The 15,952-nt window shown below is 42.9% G+C and overlaps 1 protein-coding gene across 5 annotated transcripts in view; it reads right to left on the bottom strand.

Annotated features, from left to right (window-relative positions):
- Positions 1–15,952, bottom strand: part of LOC124149721 — a 70,134-nt gene that overhangs the window by 12,165 nt on the left and 42,017 nt on the right. The window contains exon 1 of one of the 5 annotated variants that reach the window (XM_046521469.2): positions 4,542–4,619. The exons of the other annotated variants lie outside the window; for them this stretch is intronic. The gene's annotated coding sequence lies outside the window, so the exon portion shown is untranslated. Of the gene's footprint in view, positions 1–4,541; positions 4,620–15,952 lie in introns of those variants that run through there. 5 annotated transcript variants of the gene reach the window in all.

Here is a 15,952-nt window from a genome sequence, read left to right as displayed (position 1 = left end):
ATACATAACTTGCCAAGAAGTACACTTTAGCTATTTCTATGCAAACAACGACCCATCCATATTTGATTTATATGAGATATTACGTTTAACGGGATAATGCAAAACACGTCCCATAATATTCACATAACTTTACAAATATACACTTTCAACAGAAACATCTTCGTTATCCTTTCGGGTTATCAGGGTGGTCTATATTTATGAGAAACAGTTTGCATTTATTTGACATTAGAGAGTACATTAAAATAAATTCATTTCTGAAATCTCCACGGGCGTATTCAAATGTTTATTGCGTGAAAGTCTATTGGCTCAAATACATATTGAATCGGGTAGATATAACTGGAATGCTGTTAAATGCGGCGTTAAACCCAACTCACTCACTCATGCACGTGCATCACTGAGGGACGACTAACACAATTAAGCCCGTGTGTTTGTGTATCTGTTAAAACCGTTGGCACAAAATTGTGTGAACAATTAGACGCTTACGTCCTACGAATATTATTTATTGTTAAAATAGATTTAATCACAGGTGACTTAACTCACCAAGAACGTATGTTGTTTGGTTGGTTGGTTTGTTGTTTAACGCCGCACTCAGCAATATTCCAGCTATATGACGGCGGTCTGTAAATAATCGAGTCTGGACCAGACAATCCAGTGATTAATATCATGAGCATCGATCCACGCAATTGGGATCGATGACATGAATCAACCAAGTCAGCGAGCCTGACCACCCGATCCCGTTAGTCGCCTTTTACGGCAAGCATAGTCACCTTTTACGGCAAGCATGGGTTGCTGAAGACCTATTCTACCCCGGATCTTCACGGGAGGTGACAAGCATGGGTTGCTGAAGACCTATGCTACCCCGGATCTTCACGGGAGGAGACAAGCATGGGTTGCTGAAGACCTATTCTACCCCGGATCTTCACGGGAGAAGACAAGCATGGGTTGCTGAAGACCTATTCTACCCCTGAATCTTCACGGGTCAGAACGTTTGTAGTATTAGAATAAGGGTAATGATTTATTTAAGTAATAACGCCAAATTGTTAACACTAGTCTCAGAATGGCCCCCAACCGAACAATGGTCTCATCGACCATTAAGTGCAATGCCCTGTTCAACACGACACTCATATTTACCAATGAACGTTTTAAAAATTAGTATTCAGTACACACTTGAATTTCGAGCACGAATTCTTGGCTTCAACTGTGTGCGTAAGGCGCTGACAAGCCAATGGCGGATTCAAGTTTCAAGAGGCCGTATTTTATAATGTCATTCAACTAATGTTTAAACATGGAGTCGTGATTCGTTGCTGGAAGGGTTGGTTTGAGGGAGCGTTAAGTGTGTATGGAGATATATGCAATCATGGTTAAACTTTGTTTGTTTATGGAAAACACATAGAGGCTGTGGCAGTAGATAACGCGATTTGAACCAGTCGCGAGAGGTGAGGTGAGGTGAAATTGGGTTTAACGTCGCGTCCAAGATTATTGCACTTATAGAGCGACGTGCATGCATGTGTGTCACATAGGGTTGTCCTCCCACAGTAGTGAGTGAGTTGGGTTTAACGCCGCTTTCAACAGTATTCCAGTTATATCGCGGCGTGTCAGCTTAATGTGGGAGGAAAGCCCGAAGTGATGCAGGTCTCAGACGTTCACCACTTCGGTGAAACCCACGAGCACGGGTATGGTGCTGACAAGCCTAGAAACATAATCGGGGCGAACCGGGATTCGAACCCACAATCATAGGTTTCAGGCGTGCCCAAGGGACGCATCTCTGCACAGCGAATCGCGGCGCCTCAGACGACTGAGCCACCCGTTCCCCCCTCCCACATCAAGCTGACAGCCGAGGCGGGCACTACATGTCTGCAATATTGCCGATTTGACGTCAAATTATTAATAACTCACTGACACGACGTGATAAGACAGAAATACCGTTCCAAGCGTCGGTTTACTCCCTAAATAGGAATGTGAAAATGTGAAGATGACGTGTATCTTTCAACATGTGTAAGCGCTGATGTCGTAATGTCATTGTTTATCATAACTGACAAACGGCACGGCGAGATCAAACACTGTGTACCATGTGCCAATACCAACACGAATAACAACGTGACAGATTTTTCAGTATCATGTGTCTTGTTGATTAAATTCTTATACAACGTGGTCGGTCTGTTTATCACGGAACCCTACAGCCTACGTCATCCAAGGCTGTCTTCCATCATTAAAGGGGCTCTGGGTTCGAGCAAACTGGCTGCCCTGTCAAGTTTGATTGATGTCGTTAAAGACTCTCTTGGATGTCTGCGATTGTATACCTGCATTGAACACCTACAACGTTATGAGGCATAACGAACCTGTGATCCAAGTGAAAAAAAAAGACACAAAAAGACGTATTGCTTACATTTTTAGCGAAACAAAGGAACTTAAGCTTCGGGAAGGTGATGAGTGAGTATGGTTTATTGTTTGTTTGTTTGTTGTTTAACGCCGCACTCAGTAATATTCCAGCTATATGATGGCGGTCTGTAAATAATCGAATCTGGACCAGACAATCCAATGATTGACACCATGAGCATCGATCCACGCATTGGGATCGATGACATGCATCAACCAAGTCAGCGAGCCTGACCACTCGATCACGTAAGTCTCCTCTTACGACAAGCATAGTCGCCTTTTACGGCAAGCATGGGTTGCTGAAGACCTATTCTACCCCGGATCTTGACGGGTCGAGTATGGTTTATGCCGCTTTTAGCAATATTCCAGCAATATCACGACAGGAAACACCAGAAATGTTTGTTTGTCTGTTGTTTTACGCAGCTATATATTCCAGCTATATGACGGCGGTCTGTAAATAATCGAGTCTGGATCAGAACAAACAAGGTAAATACATGACGTTGTTGAGACTTTTCGCTGTGACATATGAGCCAACAATGTCAAGAAGACCAAAGCCATCTCGCACAAGACATCGATAACCAAGCAGACTCACCTAACGTAAAACATAGATGCAAACAGCCCCTACTTCAGCAATCAGCATATCCATGCTGGCTCTTTTGTAGGTGGTGAGTGAGTTGGGTTTTAGGCTGCCCCCGGCAATGGGTCAGCAGTGCCAGTGATTAAAAGCATGAGCCCCCAAGACACCCAGCCTGACCACCTGATCCTCGTTATTCGACTCTTACGTCATTATAGATACTAAGGGCCTGGAACCCGTTCCACAAAGTTATCTAAGCTTTAAGGTGGTCGAAACTCCCATACTTTAACATTGGCTTAAAATGGTCGTAGCTTTAAGGTGGTCGTAACTCCCATACTTTAACATAGGCTTAAAATAGTCGTAGCCTTAAGGTGATCGTAACTCCTATCCTTTAACATAGGCTTAAAATAGTCGTAGCTTTAAGGTGATCGTAACTCCCATACTTTAACATAGGCTAAAAATAGTCGTAGCTTTAAAGTGATCGTAACTCCCAAACTTTAACATAGGCTAAAAATAGTCGTAGCTTTAAGGTGATCTTAACTCCCATACTTGAACATAGGCTTAAAATAGTCGTAGCCTCAAGGTGATCGTAACTCCCATACTTTAACATAGGCTTAAAATAGTCGTAGCCCCAAGGTGATCGTAACTCCCATACTTTAACATAGGCTTAAAATAGTCGTAGCCCCAAGGTGATCGTAACTCCCATACTTTAACATAGGCTTAAAATAGTCGTAGCCCCAAGGTGATCGTAACTCCCAAACTTTAACATAGGCAAAAAATAGTCGTAGCTTTAAGGTGATCTTAACTCCCATACTTGAACATAGGCTTAAAATAGTCGTAGCCCCAAGGTGATCGTAACTCCCATACTTTAACATAGGCTTAAAATAGTCGTAGCCCCAAGGTGATCGTAACTCCCATACTTTAACATAGGCTTAAAATAGTCGTAGCCCCAAGGTGATCGTAACTCCCATACTTTAACATAGGCTTAAAATAGTCGTAGCCTCAAGGTGATCGTAACTCCCATACTTTAACATAGGCTTAAAATAGTCGTAGCCTCAAGGTGATCGTAACTCCCATACTTTAACATAGGCTTAAAATAGTCGTAGCCTCAAGGTGATCGTAACTCCCATACTTTAACATAGGCTTAAAATAGTCGTAGCCCCAAGGTGATCGTAACTCCCATACTTTAACATAGGCTTAAAATAGTCGTAGCCTCAAGGTGATCGTAACTCCCATACTTTAACATAGGCTTAAAATAGTCGTAGCCCCAAGGTGATCGTAACTCCCATACTTTAACATAGGCTTAAAATAGTCGTAGCCTCAAGGTGATCGTAACTCCCATACTTTAAAATTGGCTAACAATAGTCATAGCTTTAAGGTGGTCATAACTCCCATACTCTAACATAGGCTTGCAACAGTCGTAGCGCTGAGACGACGTGTGGAGCGGGGTCCTGTTCTATTCCACGGGTCAATCATGATGGAAACTTCCAAATAAGAGACCCCCGTATTTGAAGTTACTCTCGGGAAATTGTAAACATCCAAATATGATATCGTCGATGGAAATGTCCTATCAGATATTTACACAACTTACCATTAATGTAGAGTTTCACCTGTGACCCTGTACGTTCGTATCTTTTCAAACATCGCCAGGACCATAAAACTACACTCGTCGACAATAAACCACTCACACATATGTGATAAACACTTTGTGTGAAAACTGACCAATCACTGACTAATCGCAACTATATGCGCATGCGCGACGCTTTGTTATCCAGCGTATGATCACAGCTGATATTGCGCCATAATACAGGCTAGGTTATGCAACCATATTCAAATATAATAATTCTGTCTCATGATCTCGTACAGATGGATTGGCCATAGTAATTACGGGTGTGGATATCAAGCGGCCTAATTGCACAACAATACAGGTCAAAGTAGACTTAATCAGCTCCCAACAGTTACTGTTGACCCTTTGTGTTATAAGGTTGTGGGAGTTACCGAGTTACGTGTTGACAATCCACTCTTTATGCTTCCGATCAATGACCTTCCAAAATGCACTCAACGAGGCTGCCTTTTCGGTACGCGGGATTCTGGTGTCTACATGGGGGGTATTCGGGACTCATCAGTTTGGTACGCGGAACATAAAAATAAATAATATTTGGTACCAAGATTCAACATATAAACAAGATTATTGCTGTACGTAAAAATTCCTTTATATATTTTATTACCATATTAGTGTTCAGTAACTTAACTTCAAATTGCTCCCTTTACTAAATGCTTTTGATATTTGTGTCACAGTTGACTACGTTTATAACGAACACGCTTATATCGAACTGGCGGATATAACGAACTGCATATAAGTCCCACCCCTTTTGCTGTATATATCCTGTATATATGGTTTTAACGAACTACGGTGATAACGAACGAAAAATAGTAGCCGAATTGAGTTCGTTATAACCGTAGTTTAGTGGAATTAGTAATCGGGATTCAGGGGAGGAGGAGGTTGGCATCCTCTTAAATGTTTGTTTGTGTGTATGTTGTTTAACGCCGCACTCAGCAATATTCCTCCTATATGATGGCGGTCTAAATAATCGAGTCTGGACCAGACAATCTAGTGATTGACATGAGCATCGATCTACACAATTGGGATACGATGACATGTATCAACCAAGTCAGCGAGCCTGACCACCCGATTCCGTTAGTCGCCTCATACGACAATCATAGTCGCCTTTTACCCCGGATCTTCACGGGTCACTCGGAGGCAGTGATAGTACGACAGGGTTTAATGCTTGCCAAAACTACACACATTTAAGGACTTTCATTGAGTAAGATGTACGTCATTTTCTACAGAACAAGGCCTCTTATTGAGAAAGTATTGTCATGACATACATGTAACACTCTCACAGGGTTCGTATAACGACGTATTTGGGGGTTGAATTTCAAGTCCAGATGATCTTTACAATGTGCATGACCACCCGACAACCAGTCTCGATTATCCACCGAAACAGATTCCATGGAACGCAAAACAGCAGTGAAAAATATATTAATGGATCACCGAAAATCAGTGATGACACCAGGTGTTCGCGAAATGGGAAACATGTCTGAAGGAATTAAAACAATTTCTGTTACCGTCCTTTCGATTCTCTTATTCAGGATTTTATTGTTTTAGGGACCGACTATTTGATACTCGCTTCCAAACAATCACCTCTGTTCACTCTGAAAGGATGAGCCATCAGGGTATTTGTCATTACACACAGAAATGTCAAGTGAAGGAGTTATTTTTTAACAGTCGTCTAAGGCGCCGCGATTCGCTGTTCAGAGTTGCGTCCCTTGGGCACGCCAGAAACCTATGATTGTGGGTTCGAATCCCGGTTCGCCCCGATTATGTTTCTAGGTTTGTCAGCACCATACCCGTGCTCGTGGGTTTCAGCGAAGTGGTAAACTTCTGAGACCAGCATCACTTCGGGCTTTCCTCCAACATTAAGCTAACACGCCGTGATATAACTGGAATAATGTTAAAAGCGGCGTTAAACCAACTCACTCACTCACTCACCCCACAACCATGGTTGGCAAGTCAATGCTTCACGACAATAATCAACGTGACATTTCTATCGCAAACAACGGTCATGACTGAACATATAATCCTAAACCTGTTGATTCTCATCAATACAATATAATACAATACAATACAATACACAGGTTGGCTAAGGTGCTTGCCGCCTCACACCCACAGCATACCTTAATCACACTGTGTAATACGATCAGTGCTGATATTACAAATGCCATACCTAGCAGAACACGAACATGTTAATCCTGGCGATCATGATGTTTTGTACAAAGTGTTACGTCCATATGTGACGTATTATATTGGATTAGTCACTGACAATCTTTTTTATGTTGAACACACCGATTGTTACTACCGAGCGACGGTCTGGCCAACATTCAACGTGGGGTACAGACGTCCAATATCATAGCTTAATCAGGGTGTGATTAAAATACATACGGGTCATTAATAAGATTAATTGTCGTGAATAAGAAGGCCTGGGGACAAGAAATTATGTTTCTCAAAGTGAGCTGGGAGTTTTGTGACGCTTTGTTGGTCTCGTGTGGTAACGCCGCAATATATAATCAACACACGGGCGGCCAGGGACACGTTCCACAAAGACATCTTTACGCTACGACAGTCGTAAGTCTATGATAAAGTAACAGAGGTACAAGCACCTTAGCGCTACGACAGTCGTAAGTCTATGTTAAAGTAAAGGAGGTACAATCACCTTAGCGCTACGACAGTCGTAAGTCTATGTTAAAGTAACGGAGGTACAAGCACCTTAGCGCTACGACAGTCGTAAGTCTATGTTAAAGTAACGGAGGTTCAATCACCTTAGCGCTACGACAGTCGTAAGTCTATGTTAAAGTAACGGAGGTACAATCACCTAAGCGCTACGACAGTCGTAAGTCTATGTTAAAGTAAAGGAGGTACAATCACCTTAGCGCTACGACTGTCGTAAGTCTATGTTAAAGTAAAGGAGGTACAATCACCTTAGCGCTACGACTGTCGTAAGTCTATGTTAAAATAAAGGAGGTACAATCACCTTAGCGCTATGACAGTCGTAAGTCTATGTTAAAGTAAAGGAGGTACAATCACCTTAGCGCTACGACAGTCGTAAGTCTATGTTAAAGTAACGGAGGTACAATCACCTTAGCGCTACGACAGTCGTAAGTCTATGTTAAAGTAACGGAGGTACAATCACCTTAGCGCTACGACAGTCGTAAGTCTATGTTAAAGTAACGGAGGTACAATCACCTTAGCGCTACGATCGCTTTGTGGAACGGGCCATGGGCCAGATAAACCAGGGATTGACATTATGAGCAATGCACCTGGCTGTCACTGTGTCAGACACCAGCCAGTTATCCATGCAGTAAAAGGCGACTAGGCTTGTCGTAAGAGGCGACTAACGGGATCGGGTGGTCAGGCTCGCTGACTTGGTTGATGCATGTCATCGGTCCCTTTTGCGTGGATCGATGCACATGATGTTAGTCTCGACTCGATTATTTACAGACCGCCGTCATGTAGGTGGGATATTGCTGAGTGCGGCGTTAAACAACAAACTAACATTCTTTTAGGAATCGATTTTACCTTATTTTAGACAAAACTGACCGTGTATATGTGTAGGTAAGTCAATTCCTTTGTCAACCTTATTTTAAATTTAAGATTTGATCTTTTTTACGAATAGTCGCATGGATGAAAAGGATTTCTAAGGTTGCAAGTGAAGCTACCTATATATAAATACTGAATAAGGGCGTGAGTATCATACACACGAGGCCCTAAACGTGTCTAACCACTATTAGGATACCTGTCTTTAAGAACTATTGCAACCCCCTTCACAGAAAGCAATCAAAATCCTACTGTGACACACAATTTACCGTATCTGTTCATGGCGACAATTCTGTACATCTGTACGTAAACCCTAACCAGGGATTGTGTTCAACGAAGCTTATATCTGTGCGTCGAGGTTGCACTGGTTTCAAGAATGTCTTGTTTATTATTCTCGCTCAGGGCCCTGGGAGTCGACATACCAAGCCCTGACCGAGTATTTTGAATTGCCAAAGAACGACACGAGACCAACTGGACGCTGATATGTTTTGTCACGCTTCACCGTCACCAGTCACGTAGATACAAATCCTCACGGAGAAACGTTTTGTATTGTGCTTTCAGCTCTAGATCTCTTACTCTGATAAGGCCGGTTAAAACACATTTCTTGTATTTCGTGATCCGACCGTCACTATTATTTCTGTTATTTTAAGGGGGCGGTCGGGTAGCCTAGTGGTTAAAGCGTTCGCTCGTCACGCCGAAAACCCGGGTTCGATTCCCGACATGGGTACAATGTGTACATGTGAAGCCCATTTCTGGTGTCCCCCGCCGTGATATTGCTGGAATATTGCTAAAAGCGGCGTCAAACCAAACTCACTCGCTCACTCATCTCACCTATTTGATCAATTGTATTGAATTTGGGATTGTAAACTTAGAACTGTTATTTTAAGGCACTGCTAGGAAATGGCTTTCACAACTAAAAAAAAGGCGCTCGACCATTTTGCACAAATTTTGCCATTCATCGTGAGTTATATTCGCATACACGTAGTCATCATAAAGTTGGTCTGACTTTTCAAACTTCGAGCATCAGGGTATGGAAGCAGGGTGTGGTGACAAAGTCGATTCAAGATTACTGCACTAATACCATGGCGACGTGCATGTGGCTGCTTGTACTTGTCCGGACTTACGCCAGATTTCGTATATTGCCAGCCCACTAAGATACCATGCCGCAGTTTAACAAAGACACATTATGTAGACACAATATACTGGAAGATCCGGGGTAGAACGGGTCTTCACCAACCCATGCTTGCCGTAAAAGGTGACTATGCTTGTCGTAAGAGGCGACTAACGGGATCGGGTGGTCAGGCGCGCTGACTTGGTTGAAGCAGGTCATCGATCACCATTGGGTGGATCGATGCTCATGATATCAATCACTGGATTGTCTGGTCCAGACTCGTTTATTTACAGACCGCTGTCATATAGCTGGAATATTGCTGGGTGCGGCGTTAAACATCCAACCAACCAACCAACCAATCACATTACACTGACTCCGAGCCGACCAGTCCTTGTTTAAGCCCACTGATGGCAAGCGCCAGCAGAGTCACAACAAGTACCATCTTTTAACGTCGTTTAGTATTACCAGAGAGAAAATACAAACTACATAGATTCCCTGGTATTAAGAGGCCAGGGGATCGACCAACCGAGTTTGCGCTCTCCGAGCAGACGCTCTATTCTCTAGGCCACTGTCGGTCCTGGGTGCCATTGTACAAAACAACCTTAGCACTACGACTGTCGTAAGTCTATGTTAAGGTATGGGAGGCACGACCACCTTAGCGCTAAAAACGCTTTGTTCTACGGCACCCGGGGCTGTCGGGTAGCCTAGTGTTTAAAGCGTTCGCTCGTCACGCCGAAGACCCGGGTTCGAATCCCTACATGGGTACAATGTGTGAAGCCCATTTCTGGTGTCCCCCGCCGTGATATTGCTGGAATATTGCTAAAAGCGGCGTAAAACCATACTCACTCACTCACTCACTACGGCACCCAGATCAGCAGGGACGTGACCAAAATATGGCACGTTGTATACCAGTTTCAAGTTTACTTTTATGGAGTAAAACCCTATCAAAGAAATTTGATGAATACTCCCACCCTACCAATCTTGATCACAATCATAGACACGAGAACAGTATTACAACTGGGCTAAAGCGAATGATTGCAACAAATGTGTTTGCGAATGGTCCTCTTTGAACCACCTTTGTGGAATTTATCACACAATTGTTGTGAGTGAGTTGGGTTCAACCCCGCTCGTAACAGTATGATATATCACGACGCATGTGTGACCACAAGTAAAGCATGGTGCGGACAGACAGACAGGTGATAATCAGGGCGAACATTGGACAGCGGAACCTGACACCACAAAGGGGCGCAACACTATAAGTGAGTAGATATGTTCAACGCCGCTTCCAATCAATGCGCTAAAACTATTGTTGGGTGGAGACTGACTTCAAGCACTGAATTGATGGAGGGAGTCAAACCCGTGTCCTCGTCGGGACGGACGAACACTTCATCTGCTATGACACCCCGCAACTCTTATACAGAGGAATAATCACGCAGTAAAACTACCAAGTCTCTACAGCCTACACCGGCCGGTGTCGACCAAACAGACATTGTTTGAGACTATATCAATTAATCACGTCACGTGTGTGAGTGTGTGAGTTGGGTTTAACGCCGCTTTTAACATTATTCCAGTTACATCGCGGCGTGTCAGCTTAATGTGGGAGGAAAGCCCGAAGTGATGCAGGTCTCAGACGTTTACCACTTCGGTGAAACCCACGAGCACGGGTATGGTGCTGACAAACCTAGAAACACGATCGGGGCGAACCGGGATTCCAACCCACAATTATAGGTTTCTGGCGTGCCCAAGGGACGCAACTCTGCACAGCGGATCGCGCGCCTTAGACGACTGGGCCACCCGTGCCCCCTGACGTCACGTAAAAGGGAGACATCAGTTAGATATTGAATATTAATAATCCATGACCTTCAGGTGCAAAGAAACGTGCTTTTATGAATATCAAGTTAACTTCACAGAAACCCCCCACAGTTCAAACCTGTGAGGTCAGGGCAAATTAATATATACACAGACACGTAACGCCGTAACGCCGCGCAAACCTTGACACTGACTTACCAACACAAAGCATTATGCGAACGATTCCCAGGGCACGGACGCACACACACCAGGGCAGAAACTCGACACGAGATCTGACGTCCATAAAACATGGTTACATTGTTTGGTTTCACATTAAAGTAATGATAATGTACGTATGAAGTGGCTTTAGTATGTGTGTGTAAAACGATACCTGGTGTGGGGTGGCCGATACTATCGAGGCAGATATGCGTGGCTTATACAGTACCGCGGATTGCTCATGGTATTGTCAGATAGGAACACGAATAGAGCCGATTTGGTACGTGCAGATTATTGATAATTATTGACAAAATCTACAATAATGATGATAAACTCATGTTTTGAGTTAGTATGTTAATGTGAGTGTACAATGTTGCTTTTTTCTACTTTGGTGTTCGGGGCGGCGGGGTAGGCTAGTTGTTAAAGCGTTCGCTCGTCACGCCGAAGACCCGGGTTCGATTCCCGACATGAGTACAGTGCTGAAAGCGGCGTAAAACTCTTCTACCTCATTCACTCGTTTTGCTTTTAAAAAAAATAAAATCGCCCTTTGAGTTTAAGGGGGAAACTGGGAACACTGTCGATTAGTAGTTCTCGCAAGGCAGTTCAAGATCCTCAAACACCACTTTCTACCCAAACAGCACTTTCTACTCAAACACCACGTTCTCTAAAACAGCACTTTCTACTCAAACACCACTTTCTACTCAAACACCACTTTCTACTCAAACACCACTTTCTACTCAAACACTTTCTACTCAAACACCACTTTGTCGTGCGCATGAGCAGTTACGATTTCCGCTAACTACACAGAGACAATGCTCCAGACACGCAGTTATTACAACGTTTGCATCTGGACTAGAATTGTGCACTGGGCCATGGATATTGGGGGTTTAACGTCAAGTTTAAGATTAAAACTTGCAATAGTTCAGCTATATGACGGCGGTCTGTGAATAATCGAGTCTGGACCAGACAATAATCCTGTATGTATGTATTCCGTAAGATTTCTTTAAGTCCCTCAAAGTAACAATGTGCTACAAATCCCATGTTGTGAATCTGACGCAGAAGTATTTAATACATGTATCTATATTGTTTATTGTTTAACGCCACACTCAGCAATATTCAAGCTATATGACGGCGGTCTGAAAATAATCAAGTCTGGATCAGATAATCCAATGATTGACATCATGAGCATCGATCTACGCAACTGGGATACAATCACATGCATCAACCAAGTCAGCGAGCCTGACCATCCGATTCCGCTAGTCGCCTCTTACGACGACTATAAAAGTCCAGTTTCATCCCTTGCCGAACTAGGCTGGTATTATGGAGTTACATTTTGGCTGGACTAACGAGTCTATGCATAGTCCAATCAAAATCGCGCACCGAAATCGAAATCCGGTTTGTAAAGTGTCATGCAGATTTCGGTCGACTGCAGGATTTGCAAAGCATGTGCACCGCTAACTCGTTGTCAACAGATATTTTCTAAATCTTTTCTAATCAAGGTGCTCACGTGATTTGATGCATTTCGCGATGTAAGACTCGTTGTATCACAATATAGATCTTGATTATCAATCAGATCGTCTTGACTGGGCGCCACCGTTTTGTTTGAAGCAAATGCAAGTCATACGAGAGGTTGAATCTGATTGGTCAATAGGAGAGGCATAGAAAGGACATAACTCGTAATAGCCACTGGTGGCGCTACGATCGAGCCCAGGAATTACAGCCTAGTTCGGCAAGGGTGGAAACTGGACTTTTAAAGTCAGTTAACTCTTGCCTCGGGAAGATGCTTACGACAAGCATAGTCGACTTTAAAGGTAAGCATGGTAAGACCTGTTCTACAATAGCCTGTAAATATTCCAACCAGAGCCATGCCCAAGGACCGACGACGTCGGGTACGACGACACGCCATCAACAATGTCACCGAGCATCCTATCCATATATTTGCCTCATACGACCAGCATGTGCTACTGGGGTCTTTTCTAACTATAAATGTGGTCTAAAACTAAAGCAAAATCAAGTCAGATCAAGCAATGAAATAACGAGGGTAAAACGAATCCCCAACCGACGCCCAAGAACCCTATTCCAACCACTTACCCCAAAATAGCACCTGTCGAGAACCTGGCAATCCCATATAATCCTAAATTGGCCAATATTTTCTGAAAGGAAAAATCAACAGGGATCTTCTCCATTATACCGTAAGCCTCTCTCGCCCAATCACCAGTTATAACCCTACAACACCAGTGCGTAATAAGCCGTGTCCGAAAATACCTAAGCAGCTCAGTCAGTAACTTTGCTGTCGACGGGTAATCTTCTTTTCCCCGACAATATCCATTGTCAGGCTCAAGGTGAACCTCTTCATCACTCTGACGGCAAATTTACGTTTCTTTTATACCGTCCAGTTCGGTGATTGATTGAGTATTATGCTACTGTTTCTTCAATATTGTATCGAGGTAGTTAGAGCAAGGCAAACACTGTTTGGGTTTCGGACGCTTGTACTTGCCAGAGCCTCTCAATGAAAACAGTTCGACGCGTCTTGATTCGCACAAAAAGATTCTTGATTTATTGTCTTATGTTAATTTACCCAATGCAACTTCGTTTACCCAATGTCATGTTAATGGAAATGATATTACCCCGGTTACTGCTTCTCACAATACAAAACCTATGGAAGCGTATTAGTGCCATAGTCTAACTTTTTTTCTTCTCATCTTTGTAGATAATACTTTCATCTACGTAGATAATACTTTCATCTACGTAGATAATACTTTCATCTTCGTTTATAATACTTCCATCTTCGTCGATAATACGTTTATCTTTGTAGATAATACTTTCATCTTCGTATATAATACTTTCATCTACGTAGATAATACTTTCATCTTCGTTGATAATACTTTCATCTACGTAGATAATACTTTCATCTTCGTAGATGATAATTGTTTAAGACTGTGGCACTAATACGCTTCCATACAAAAATACCTATTATTTATTGCATAAACATCTTATTTTACATATTTTTTCCGCATTATGTCATGTTAATGAAATATTCTCACGTTCGTTTTGCTCTAAGACACTTCGTTCCTTGTAAAGCTTTTAACTATTATTCTAAATGTTTGTTTTCCTTATGTCCTGTAAATGGAAATTAATTATACTCCTTCCTGTTCTATTTCATACGGTACCTGATCATCTGTGTAAATCATTTTAAGTTTTTTTTTGGTATCAAAATACTTAGTTTGAAAATGCCATGTTGATGAAATAACATGTTTCTAAATGATATGTGGATCATTTGATTGTGTAAATCTTTCATATGATTTTACATCTGCATTTTCATAATGCCCCTCTGTCATAGATAAACGAATATATCGCCGCGTCCTTTTTCTCAAAGGGGAACTGCATTGTTATTTTATACCAGTTATTTTCTCCGTAATGGCACGTCAGTGAAGTTTTTGGTGGTGTCCGATTTCTCACAAGGATACTGCATTTATTGTGTAACGTTGTATTATTTCCCACCAAGTTGTTAACCTCATAACGCAGTAGACGAGCTAGGCGACACTCAATCCTGTAGATTGTGGAGTTTCTGCTTGAACGGGCATATAGGGTCTGAACGGGTCTGGATTTGACAGGTGTAAAAATCGAAGTATATAACCTTCTGGTTTGTGCATTGTTTTTTTTTATATATTTGAAAAACATCTGATTGAAATTGGACCCCTGAGCAGAGCTAAAACAGGTGAGTGACGTGAGACATTGAGTGTTGATGAACTTCACTGTCAGCGATATATCGGCTCCATCACGGCGGCCTGTAAATAATCGAGTCTGGACCAGACAAACTAGAGAAATTAAGCGTGAAGAACGACCCACGGCATCGGGGCTCTATGACACACAAACACAGCCAAATCACCAAGCCTGGCCACTCGACCCTTATTGAAAGCGACCATTCGATATTCGGGGGGGGGGGGGGGGGCTAGTACCTGAGATTCTGTCCTGTAGATGTTCTTCAAGTTGGTAATTATCTAGAATGTCCTATCAAATTTAGATAATGACCAAATACAATAACGCTAGTCAAACGCTGCAAGATGTGAAAACGTGTTTATCTGGTCAATGAGCAAAAATATACAATCTTGCTACACATGTTGGTTATATGTAGAGCATTGAAAGTTTGAACAGTGGATGTGTTTAATTCACAGACCCATTTTCAATTGTAAATGTAACACCATTGATCAAACCCATGCTGTGTTATCAAGTTATCGATAGAAATTTACTCTACCAAGGAATCGGTCTTCTAGAAGGTCTGCTGGGGCCGTGAAATAATATCACGTGTAGTTCAAGGAAGAGGGGCGGTCGGGTGGCCAAGTAGTTAAAGAGTTCGCTCGTTACGCCGAAGACCCGTGTTCGATTCCCAAAATAGTTACAATGTGTGAAGCCCATTTCCGGTGCCCCCGCCGTGATATTGCTGGGATATTGTTAAAAGCGGCGTATATCCATACTCACTCACTCACTCACTCCAGGACGAGATTATGTCAGTCAGGACGGGTGTATGTGTTACGTATGCATGCCTTGCATACATCAAGGGGGCATTGGTGGCCCAGTCGTCTAGGGGGCCGCGATTCGCTGTGCAGAGTTACGTCCCTTGGGCCCACCAGAAACCAATGATTGTAGGTTCGAATCCCGGTTCGCCCCGATTATGTTTCTAGGTTTGTCAGCACCATACTCGTGCTCGTGGGTTTCACCGAAGTGGAAAGCC

The sequence above is a fragment of the Haliotis rufescens genome, unplaced genomic scaffold (assembly GCF_023055435.1).
Source record: "Haliotis rufescens isolate VD_foot unplaced genomic scaffold, xgHalRufe1.0.p SCAF_18, whole genome shotgun sequence".
Lineage (NCBI taxonomy): Eukaryota > Metazoa > Mollusca > Gastropoda > Lepetellida > Haliotidae > Haliotis > Haliotis rufescens.
The sequence above is the reverse complement of the archived record's forward strand: the minus strand, read 5'-3'. Positions and strand labels throughout refer to the sequence as shown.